This window comes from Ochotona princeps, chromosome 4, assembly GCF_030435755.1.
Source record: "Ochotona princeps isolate mOchPri1 chromosome 4, mOchPri1.hap1, whole genome shotgun sequence".
In the NCBI taxonomy this organism is placed as follows: Eukaryota; Metazoa; Chordata; class Mammalia; order Lagomorpha; family Ochotonidae; genus Ochotona; species Ochotona princeps.
Genome location: NC_080835.1, coordinates 87,067,689 through 87,079,762, shown reverse-complemented (window position 1 = coordinate 87,079,762; position 12,074 = coordinate 87,067,689). Strand labels below are relative to the sequence as shown.

Sequence of the window (12,074 nt, the reverse complement as noted above, 5' to 3'; positions counted from 1 at the left end):
AATTCAAAGATGATTTATATCACACCCCTGAATGTCTGTTGCTTAATGATTCTATTGCTGATGCTTTAAATCTCCTAATATGTTGCCACTTGTCATCGCTGTTTACAATATGGATACTGAGATCAAAAGTAGGAGTGGGATTTTGATTCTATTTGATTAGAATATAATGATTTATTTTAAACAGTGCTGTTGCTTTACTTTTTTTTAGTGAAAATTCATTTTTTAATTTTTTTTATTCATTGATTACATTGTATTAGTGATACAGTTTCGTTGGAACTGGGAGTCACCCCACCCCTCCCCCCCGCCCTCCCCCCAGACCTCCCCCCATGTGGAAGATTCCACCTTGTTGCATATCCACTGATCAAGTACAGTTGAGATTCCTTCTTTGCAAACATAAACTAAACATAGAGTCCAACATCTTATAGTCCAGTCTAGTTCCTCAGCTTCCTGGGGAGACCCTGTCTGGTCCGAGGGCAGAACCATCAGATTATCAACCCGATCAAATAAGGCTCCAACATACCCTCAGCAACAATTAACTTCATTGTGTAAGTAATAGTTATAGTATTGAGTAACCAATATGTTAAAAACAATTGCAATTTCTTAACCATCTTCTGTGATCACCTCATTGTCAATTCAGTTTTAGTTTATACACAACATATAATATACATAAAATAACATGTTTTACATAACATCATATCCTCTTAAATTAACGCAAACATGTGGTATCTGACCTTTTGGGATTGGCTCATTTCCCTTAGCATTATGGTTTCCAGTTTGGCCCATTTGGCCACACTAAGAACTTGTTGCTTTACTTTTAAGGATGATAAAACCTCAAGGTCTTTTCTAGACTCTATAATTCCAATTTGCAGAAATGTGTCTCTATTAGAATTAGTAATAATTTAACTTCAGTTGCAGTGATCTAAGTTCTGCAGCATAACTATAAAGTATTTGGAGATAATATGTGCTACATAAATGTGCTTATAATAGTAGATTTGGGCTGTGGGTAAGAAAACTATTAGTAAATATGTAGAAAATACAGTTACTTACTGGATTTTTTAGGGATGAACATAGTAACTTCCATGTACTTTGATTTCAAGACTGATTGGAGCAATATTCATATCACTCTATGTTAAATTAAGTAGAAAAATGATCATATAGTCTTAAAGCCATATAAATATTATTATGTGGTCTAACTTAATATCCCTAGGTAGAAATATATTTCACCAACTTAAAATGAATCTAGGAGGACTTTGGGAGATTCTGAGGATATCTTGCAAACTGAAAGAGGTTAGTCCAGTTCATAAAATGAAAAAACATATTCTAAAAATTGTGATTCTTACCATTTGCACATGCTGTGCCTGAAAATGTCCCATGTAAGAAGTCCAATCCTTATAAAGGCAAAATACATTCTGACTCATTGCCAAAGGTTTAAATATATCCTGTAGTTAAATTACTGTCAAATGCCAGAATTTCTATTAAAGCCATAATCAAAAGGAAGTCTCATTGTAAAACAAATTAGAAAAACTTGATTTGTAGAGAAAACAAACAATATAGAATATTCCTCCAGGCAGACTTATCTAGTAAGTTAGATGTGGCTGCCTTTGGTAGCCCTAAAACATGCTGAATTGTTGTTTATAGTGCCTCTCGTTCTCCATAGGATGCAATAGGCAATCATTTCTCTTCGTTAAAGAGATTCTTTTCATCTTCTCTATTCCTTCTTTTCTACTTATCTCCAAAATAAACAAATTTAAAGGAAAGTAACTCCCTTCAGTCAAGGGATCCTCTGTCCATTTGATATCCTTTATATGAAATATCATAATTACTAGAAGAAGAAACATGTTACGAAGAGATGTGTTGCTAGCCAAAGGCTACCTGCTGTCTTAGTCAAAGAAAAGAATCAAAGACAATATGTGGACATGAGTTAATTCCTTCCAGCATATTATTATGTTAAACATGTTCGCTCTGATTCCCAGTGTGATCGCGGCCATTTAAAGTGAATTCCTGAGCAGCTGCTTGGTCCCTCCAGCTGCTTCCCACTGTCCCTGCACCGCGGTGCTCGGGTAGGCCTTCGTTCCAATGGCTGTAGTATCTGCCACTAGGCACTGCTCAGGATCTTAAGTGCATGCTTATGCTAACCCCCATTTTATTCTCATAGAGCACTTTAATCCCAAGCTCCACACAGAGTGTTAGAACGATATTCTGGAATGGAGAATGTCACATCTTCTTCTGTCCCTGGACCTGTACTTAGTGGGAATACACCCGCCCTGCTCTTTTGTTGTTGTCTCTTATCCTCTGGCCTCAACTTTGATGTAATATTCTAAAGAGGACGTCTGTGACAAGTTTGTCCAAATGGCAGTTATTATAGTTGGTACAAATAGTTGCATTTTGTTCTTCATAATGCTTAACGCCATGTTAACGTGTTCTCATCCATGTCTCGCTGTCTGTATCAGAGATCCAGTTGGAAACAGGGTTTGATTCAGATCTTTCAAGCGAGTTTAGTAAAGGAAAATGCTGCCAATCTGTAGTAGAGTTAAAGATCCCAAAATGAGGCAATTGTATAACAACAGCAGCAAGAAGTCTTTGTCATCTGAAGAAGGAAATGGGGCAGGGAGACACGCTGTTGTCAAAACTAGAGGACTTGGGATGTGACGTGGGTGATCCATGGGAGCTGCATTCACTGCAGCAGTGAAGAGACATAGTCATTCCAAGAATACTGCTGAAGGAAGCAGCAGGGGCTCTGCACCCTGACTGTATGTCCCTCAGGTATTCTCATCTGCACCAGTGGCTTTGATAGCAGAAGCCAACAGCAGTCAGTTTGCAACAGAGTATGTTGTTGCCAGTATAGAAAGAAATGACCAGCGTCTGGGGAATGGGGAGAGTTGTAGGCAAACAAGCGAGGTAAGCAGAACCTTGAGCGCAGTCCCCACTGCTAAGCATCAAGCCCCGGCCAGGCAGGAAGCCTGATTGTCTTCACCTTACACACAGTATGCACTCAGAAAATATATGCTGAAGGAATAAGTTAATTCAGAAATACTATTCCTAGTTATTTCATTTTTTAGTTTGAACAGAAATTAATTTAAAATAATCTTTTTATGCTTTGCCCAGTTATCCTCAAATTATATATCTACATCCATACTCTACATCTCCTGCCCTTTCCTATCCTACCGTTTAGGTAGACATTTGTACTTGTATTCATGCCCTGTCTTCTTCTGACTATTTGTGCCTCACTCCATCAAGTTTCTAACTCTATCTGGAATGTGTACCACTCCTTTCATTGTGGTAAGAACACTCACCCTGAGAGCTGTTCTCTTCATAAAATGTGAGAGGTGCAATGCAGTGTAGTTAACTACAGACATTATGTAGCAGATCTCAAGAAGTTATTCAGCTTGAACAATCTAGAATTTTGTTCTCAGTTTGTTATGCCTAAATCATTCATGTTGTTTCACATAACAATCAGAAATGCCTCCCTTGATCACTGCCCCATAAAGTGTTCCTCTGTCTGTCTGAAGATAAAATGAGAGAGATAAATCACACTGAAAGACTAAAAGGGAGGACATAGTAACAAAAAAGTTTATAGAATAATATTTGATGCGATAATGGCTTAAGATATAAACAAGTAGAAGATAATGTGTCATAACACAGTCATTTTTTGGCCTTACCAGAGAAATCCTGGTTCCTACAGAAAATCACTATGTTTACCATGTTATTCATAGAATCAAAAACCTTCTAAAATGGAGAAGTGTCAAATGCAAGGGGGAGGAGTTACCATTATTCACCTCACAAATGTAAACTACTTTTAAAGATCTTAGGCCCAGATTTAAGCCCAAAAGTTTTAAGTCCCAACTATGTACAAGGTGCAACCCTTCCATCCAAGTTTCCATGCTGGTCAAAGAGATATCATACTGTCTCCATACACTTGTCAGCCTCTAGGATCACAGCTCTTTTATTCCAGTCTTAGTTATGGCAGAGACTTCAACTGTACCTTTTCAGGAAGCTGTCTCCTGAGTCTGCATATATCCAGAGGGATATCCAGCCCATCTTCCCTGCTCAGATATAAAACTGAGGCCCCAGAGAGGAAGCAGAAGTCCCCCCGCCCCTTTGGACTTTCTCTGACTAATTACAACATCTTACAATGTACTGAAAAACTTAAATAGATAATTGATTAGTTAATGAATGATACTTTCAAAACATATCAGCAAACTCTTCAGTTGATAACACATTCAATTTTTATTCCTCTTGAAAAATAGATTTACCTCTTCAAGCTTTGTCTCTAAAGGTTCTTGATATTTTTTAAGATACAACATGATGCAGGTATGACACACAGATGCTATTAAATATGTAGTCTTTTCATTCTCCAATATTCATAAGTAAAATAGGAGAAAGTAAAGGATATTAGGTGATCAAATTTTGCTATGCCATGATAATATCAAATGTATTAAATCCAACTGATTTAAATCTAAATCTAAGTGAAAAAAAAAAAGTCCACTGAAATGCTGCAAGCTACAATTTCCTTAGGGAAAAAACTTAAGCTTCACTCTGAATATACCATATCAAATTGTTTCTGCATAGGCCATTGAGGCTGAACACCAGAGCTGTATACCAGTTAACTCCTAGAAATCACTCTTAAAATAGAATTTCATGATATTGAGTACAGAGCTTGCAAAGTGGCTGTGACATGCTACATTTGGTACTATTCAATTCTGCAATGTATTTCCCTAGAAAAATAGGAAATGCTTAAGGAAAATCCATAGAGAAACGAAGGTGTATAACAGTTTGGGAAATAGAGCAAAATGTAAAAAAACGGAAAAGGATTAATTACTTTGGAAAGAAAAGGCTGTTTCAGACATATGGAAGGTTATTATCAAGAGACTGCTTGCAAGCTGTTCTCTAGTTTCAACAAGGTGGGGAAGAAGAGAAATTGTAACAGTGTGGGATTAGACTATCAAAATTAGATTGGCTGCAATGCAGAAGTTCTTGACAAAGTGAGTTGCTACACAGGAGTAGTGTAGGCAAAGGAAGCCTTTCCCCTGCATTGCTATAAGAGTGTAATGTTGCCTGTTTGTCTTCTAATGGTTCAGATGTAATGTTCCTTGAAAGAAGAGAAGTGATGCTTGCCTAAGATCGCGATAAAAACTTTAAACATCTTCATTGTCTGGATACACTTTTGTCCAGACTTAGGTTAAATAGTAAGAGTAAACATGTAGGGTCAATCAGATTTACTTTGCTACCTTTGGATCCTGCATTAGTAAATAACATTTTAAACTGATTGGTGCCATGTTCAGAAAGTAGAGATGAAGAAGGATGGCTTTTCGTGCTTAGTATTCATCCCAGAAACATTCTTAAGGAAGAACTGTCATCTGTTATTTCCGTGGTTTGCTTTCCAACACCAGGCACATTGCTCTTGGAAGGAAGTGAAGATAAGGGATTAAAGACTGAAATAAGGAATCTCTTGTCATCCTAAAAAATATTTAATTCAATTGGTTCTTTCTTACTCTTCTATGTAGTGGAAAGCTGCTGTTACTTATAATCTGGTGTGCTCTGTGTATGTCTGCTTTTTAACTAGGTAATGTAAATTAACATGAGAAGTTTATAATCTGAAGAGTTAATACCTAAAGAAAGCAGCTACTGTCTCTTAAGCGTGGATGGGTGGAGGGAATATTTGGAATATTAAAGCTTAGAAACTGAAAAGTACCTCTCTAGGATAAAGACCTCAGAGGAACCATCGAGGCAGGAAATGATGCAGGTCCTAGTGTTAAAACAAGTCCCAGTGTTTTCCTTTGCTGCTGCAGAAAGGATGTCATGCTGAGATGCCCTTCATGCCAGACATATGGATGGCAAAACAAAAAGGCTGACACAACCTCCCAAAGAGCTGTTCCTTCTCCCTTTTGCCTTACATGCTCCCTTGCAGTGACCCCCGCTGGCAGAACAGAAATGAGGTAGAGTCTCAGCCCCAGCAATCACAAAGCACACTGTAGCACAAGGTGGGTATTTGCAAACTGGCACCACTTCTGCTGTACCTTTTTAAAACTGTCTCTTTATCAGTCACATACCTTTCCACATGTGCAGTTCGGAGCCTGTGACTCTCTAACACTGACCCTTCAGTCGAAAAACACCTGCCCTCATAGGGTTACTAAGTCTTGAAGCCTTAGGCCAAATGCCACTGTATGTTAAATCTTTCCTGTTTTCGTTAGCATCCGATCTTTTACTTTGGGAGCTAGGAATATGACCACTCATATTTCACCTTTGTCCTGTTCCCGGGGACAGAATACGTGTGTGTATGTATATATTTCTTCTTTATTATGGGAATACTTTGGATCCCTAGAGTGTTTTTCTATGCAGGAATTAGTGAATATGAGTTTGAGTAGAAGAAATGTGGTCAGCTTTTCATTAAAGGATGTATGTTATTGCTTGGCATTTGCTCAAATGTCTCCAAGTGCCCTTTATCATGTCTTGGCCCTGAAAATTCTTACCACACTTGTATCAGCCATAGTGTCCTTGTAGGTTTAATTTTACCATGTGACCTTTTGCAGACCCCAGAATGATCACTCAATATGTCAAATAGCTACCACCAGCAAAGAACTCAAACCTGGCCCTTGGCGTTTCAATGACCTTATGCACAGGGTAAACCTGGAGTTATTCTGTAATAAGAATAAACGTTAAATGCTATAAAGCAACATCAGTTTTTCTTCTATGACAGTTCTGCAAGCCAACAGTGTTACAGGCAGATTTTTTTTTGGTACTTTACATGTTTCTTATCTTGTTTTCGCAGCCATTAACACACAATCAGATCAGCTGTATTCAAAAGGCATTGAAACAGTTACTGCAATAATTATTGGAATGACCTTTCCCAACTCATCTGAAATATGGTGGGTGAGGGGAAAGGAAGGAAGACGACAACCAATTTTCTGCCCTGTTTGTTCCTGCTTATCTCTCAGATAGCATTTACAAATTGTCTCTTGTTATACGCTATCAAACATCTATTAGGGAACCAAGATATTAAGTAATTTTTTTCTTTATATATTTGTTGCAAATAAGCAAGTAGCAGTTACCAATTCACAAAGCCGTTTTTTTTTTTTTCAGTAATTTACATTTTCTTTGCCTCGGTTCTTTGCTGAGCTGTCTCAGATGGTTGCTCTCATGTCCCATTGTAGCTATGATAATGACAAATGTTCCTCTGAGATTTGCAGTCTGCAACTGGCAAATATTCCTGAAAGACCCTGCTCTTTAGTTACAGATTGATGATTTATTAATACTGTTTATTTGGAGCTGTCAGTCACTACGGGCTGCAGGAATTAAAATTGAATTGAAACTGTGTGGTGTTTGTCTATCACACTAAAATCAAATTACTTAGCTATTAGATTGACAGAAGATCTGGGGATGAGAGTCAGTCACTGGGTAGAGGAATCGATAAATGTTCAGATCTCACAGGAATGTGGCACATTGAGGAGTCAAGAAAATGACCCTTGTGAGCTATTGGTTTCTTCAATGTTGCTGAAACCAAGGATGTATCCTCATTTCAAGTGATGGCTTACTGGAAGGGCCTGGAAGGTTACATAGCTCATATGCTGGCATCCACCTATAGATGGGAAATTGAAACTCTGAAAGGAAAGGCTAAATCAGGGTGTGTGTGTGTGTGTGTGTGTTGCACAGTTTAGTGTTCGGAGGCTCTTTCAGATTATACCTTTGATATTTTCAATAATCTTCCACAGTGCAAACTTCACAAGTTAGCGTTTTATTTGCCCATTTACTTGTGTACTCAGAGGTGTTACTTATTTCTAGAGAAACAGCCAATTTATTCTCCAATTTTGCAGTCACAGTTACTTAGCGCTGTATTTTCTACTTTCGCAGTACTGTCTTAGAACCACTTAGTTTACTTCAGAAGAGAAATTACACTTGACCAAGGCAGAACAGAGAGCAATGGACCTATCCAGGCAGAAGCAAGCCTCCTGATTCTGAGACTAACACTATTCTCAATTTGCCAAACTGCTCTTCATTTTCTAAAACGCAAATTACACTTAATCATAGTGATTTTTTTTTTCTAAATACACCTAAGCATATAGTTAACTGTGAATTAGGAATATCATTATGTACAGGTCACCAAAGGTATGAATCAGCAGGTCATAACAAATGAAAACAACTTTTTTAAAGGAAAGATTTATATATCTTTATTGGAGAGGCAGATATACAGAGAGAAGGAGAAACAGAGAGGAAGATCTTCCGTTCATGGTTCACTGCCCAAGTGGCCACAACAGCTGTAGCTGAGACAATTCAAACCTAGGATCTCAAAACTTCTTCCTGGTCTCCCATGCCGGTGCAGGGTCCCAAGGCTTTGCCATCCTCGACTGCTTTCCCAGTTCACAAGCAGGGACCTGGATGGGAAGTGGGGCCACTGGGATTAGAACCGGTGCCCTTATGGGATCCTAGCACATTCAAGGCGAGGACTTTGGCCACTAGGCTGTTGCACCAGGTCTGAAAACAACTTTTACTTGAGTAAGTTCAGGCTTATACAAAAGCTTTATTTAGGGTTTATTTATTTATTCAGTCTTTTCAGCTGAATATTAATTGAGATAACAGAGCTATTTGGATATAGAGATTTAGAAAAATAATCTATAAAGAATATGTTTATCTCTTGTAAGTAACTTTAACCTCTTCAACTTCTACATAAATTCACCAGATTGATAATCATGGTAACTGAACAAGTCATTAGTACCTCATGAATAAAAATTTTAAAAAATTAACCAATAAGTTGTTTAAAAATTGGGTATACTTTAACTTTCATCTAGCACTGAATAACTCTCACATCATAATTAGATTTCAACCATATCACTGGCACGTCATCTCAAAAAGCTAATATTGGATTGCAGTGCAGAAGATCTTTTATCCCCACGAACTTGCCTCCTTATTTTGAACTTTCATAGTTTTGGATTTCTATAAATTGTTTCTTGCCCTCACCATGAATTCCCACTGAATGCTCTACTAAAAATCTAATGTCTCTTTTCTCTATGGTTATCTTTTTTAACAGTGACCTGTTGCCCATATTGCTGCCTTCAAAGTAAACTTATGTAACAATAAACTTGTTAGACACTATTTGAGATTTCAGTCTTCCTGAAATGTCCGATGAAAACACTTTGTTATCAAAGTAGTAAAAGTACACAGATTAATCCTGAGTATGTCTAACTGAGTCACTGGATTCTAAACTAAGTCCGCTTGTCCAATGTTCATTATTGCCATATTGGTATAGTTGAGCTATATCAATGACAAAAATTGCCTACTACAGGAAGAGCAATTTAGAATTTAAATTTGCTTTCATACATAATTTTTAGAATGACTAAGTGCTATACAGGAAATTTAATTATCAAGCATTGCTTACATGCCTGCCATTAAAATTTTATGCATTTCTTACTTTAGTGTCAATCATTTCATTAACTTTGTAAAAATAAAATATGTAATGATAATATGCTGTGACATGCTTAACATTATCCTCTCCCTAACCCTAATTAATATTCCCACAACAAACGTTTGGCTTTCACTGACTCTTGCCATGCCCCAAACTGTCAATTATTTGAAATCTCCCAGTTTCACTTGTTCAATTTTATTCTGTCTACCACAAACATATTTACAAGACTATCACTAAGAAGCCAGTATCACTCTCTTATTGCTACTGCAAGTAAGAGATACATTTTTTTCAGAACCGATTTTAATGATAATCTATCTGCTTGTTCCAGCTGTTTTCTCAGCTCACAGTGTGTGCATGAACTCTGTTTGCCCCATTGTCTACCATTCCCCAGATGGTATTGTCACTTCCCTATCAATATCCAATTCAGCCTCATATTTATTTTGAACTTTTGGTTGTCAGCAACAGCCCCATCTCTTAATTTAAGTGATGTCCTTGTATGTGTGTTGCAGTCCTTATGGGTTCGGGCTAACATTCTGGAATTTTATTGTCACTTAGAGTGACTCCCGGCTAAAGCCAGCAGTCAGTGGAAGTCTCTGATTCAGTGTTACTTTATGTAACATATTTTATGACCCTCTCAATATGTCTGAGCATTTGATTTCCTATGACAGTGACCTAGACATTTTCATTATTTTTATTTGCTATTTCTTGCTCTGTCTCAATACATGCCTGACTTTTGATGGTGATGTTGTTTGCCCATGGCAGAATTGCTGCACTCAAGATTCAGAGTATTTTGGTGTGCTTGAACCAGTGTTCATGCATGTGTGAGAGTATGTATAAGTGTGAATAATTTCACAAAGTCTCAGGCAGAATGTAAGATATGAATCAACATCTCTCACTATGATTTACTTTTTTGTAATCTATCATTGTTTTGTTGGTATCTATATGGTGCAGTGAGGGTTTCATATCAAATCTTTTTTTTTTTTTTGGCTTTTTTTTTTTATTGTTAATTATTTTGCATTATGTGACAGTTTCATAGGCTCTGGGAACCCCCCCCTCCCTCCCCCTCCCCTCCCCCCGGTGGATTCCTCCACCTTGATGCAGTATTACAGTTCAAATTCAATCAAGATTCTTTCATTGCAAACATACCAAGCATAGAGTCCAGCTACTTATTGTCCAGATTGGTTGAACAGTTTCTTGGGGAGACCTTTTCTGGTCTGAAGTTTGAGCTGGCAGAATATCATCACAGTCAATTAAGAGTCCCAATATAACATCAACAGCAATTTGCAATGTTATGGAGTTGACATGGTTTTGAGTAACCAGTGTATTAAAAATAAAAAAAATTAAAAAAAAATAAAAAAAAAAAAGGAAAACAAGTCCTAGCCACAACCTATGATTAGCTCATTGACATTTCAATTTTGATAATAGTTTTAAGTTAAAAATGATTTCAGGTAATAGCCAATACCTAGAAAATGACACTCAATGGGACATGTGTCTACTGCTTGTTTGTTATATAAAAACAATGGTAAGTACTTTGGAGTTTTTCTGATCTCTCTTTTTCTTTTGGGAATTGAATCCATCTATATTACAATTTTTAGAATGTCTTGTAATATGATCATTTTCTCAAAGGCAGACACATTATGAAATCAGTTTATTTTACACATCTCAACAGAGAACTGCAACCTTCTCAACATTTCTGAAAGAGGAACACACATTCGTGTTCCTTACGGACACGAAGGGAAGACCAACTTCCTATCTCTTCTTCATGTAAATCCACTACTTTTAGCCCCCTTCCAGTCCAAGAAAGCATAGATGAAATGACCCCAGCAATACCTTTTTCCCCTTTTAATATTTCTGATATCTAGATGAATATTGCAATTGAAGGTATACAGCAATTTAATTATCAGTGTTTTCTCTCTGTCATTAATGGTGCAGCTTTTCATCATAGGTGATTGGGCTCTAACGAGATAGAGTAATAGAAGCTGAAGTGGCAGATATTAAACCCTAAGTTGAGGAACAAGTCAGTCAGAACTTCATTGATGACAGATTCTTCCTCCATGTGTTTAATTTCAAAAAAAAAGTCTGGGTTAGAAAACAAATCTTCCCAATAGTACAAAACTCTTTTAGAAAAAAACGATTGCTTACTGTATATTTTAGCCTAAAAAATCAACAAAATTATTGTTGCATCAACAACTTTTTCTAACTTTAGCCATACCATCTGTGAGATTTGACAATTTTTAAAACATATTGATCTGAAACTATATATATATATATATATATATATATATATATATATATATATATATATACACACACACACACACACATACATACAGAGAGAGAGAGAGAGAGAAAGAGAGAGCGAGCGAGCAAGCTCTTCTGGGTGTCCCATGTGGGTACACAGCCTGAATTTTTGAGTCATCCTCTGCTGCCTTCCTGACTCATAATGAACCATTTTCCAGAAAAAGATGAAAAGCACAGTTCTAATGCCAAGAACCTATGGATGGAAGATCTGTGTGTGTGTGTGTGTGTGTTTCTTTGTAACCTTGCCTTTAAAGTAAAATAAGTAAATCTTAAGGCAAACGTAAGAGACTGAGATGCAAAGGAAATTGGTCTGGAAGATCTCTCTACATTGCCTTAATTCCCAGTTTGAGAGTATTTGTTTACAATCTTTGCATCA

At 37.0% G+C, this 12,074-nt stretch overlaps 1 protein-coding gene across 1 annotated transcript in view; it reads left to right on the top strand.

Moving 5' to 3' along the window:
* The window catches only part of CNTN5 (contactin 5), a 394,493-nt gene that overhangs the window by 338,757 nt on the left and 43,662 nt on the right, over positions 1–12,074 (top strand). The gene's annotated exons all lie outside the window — the stretch shown is intronic.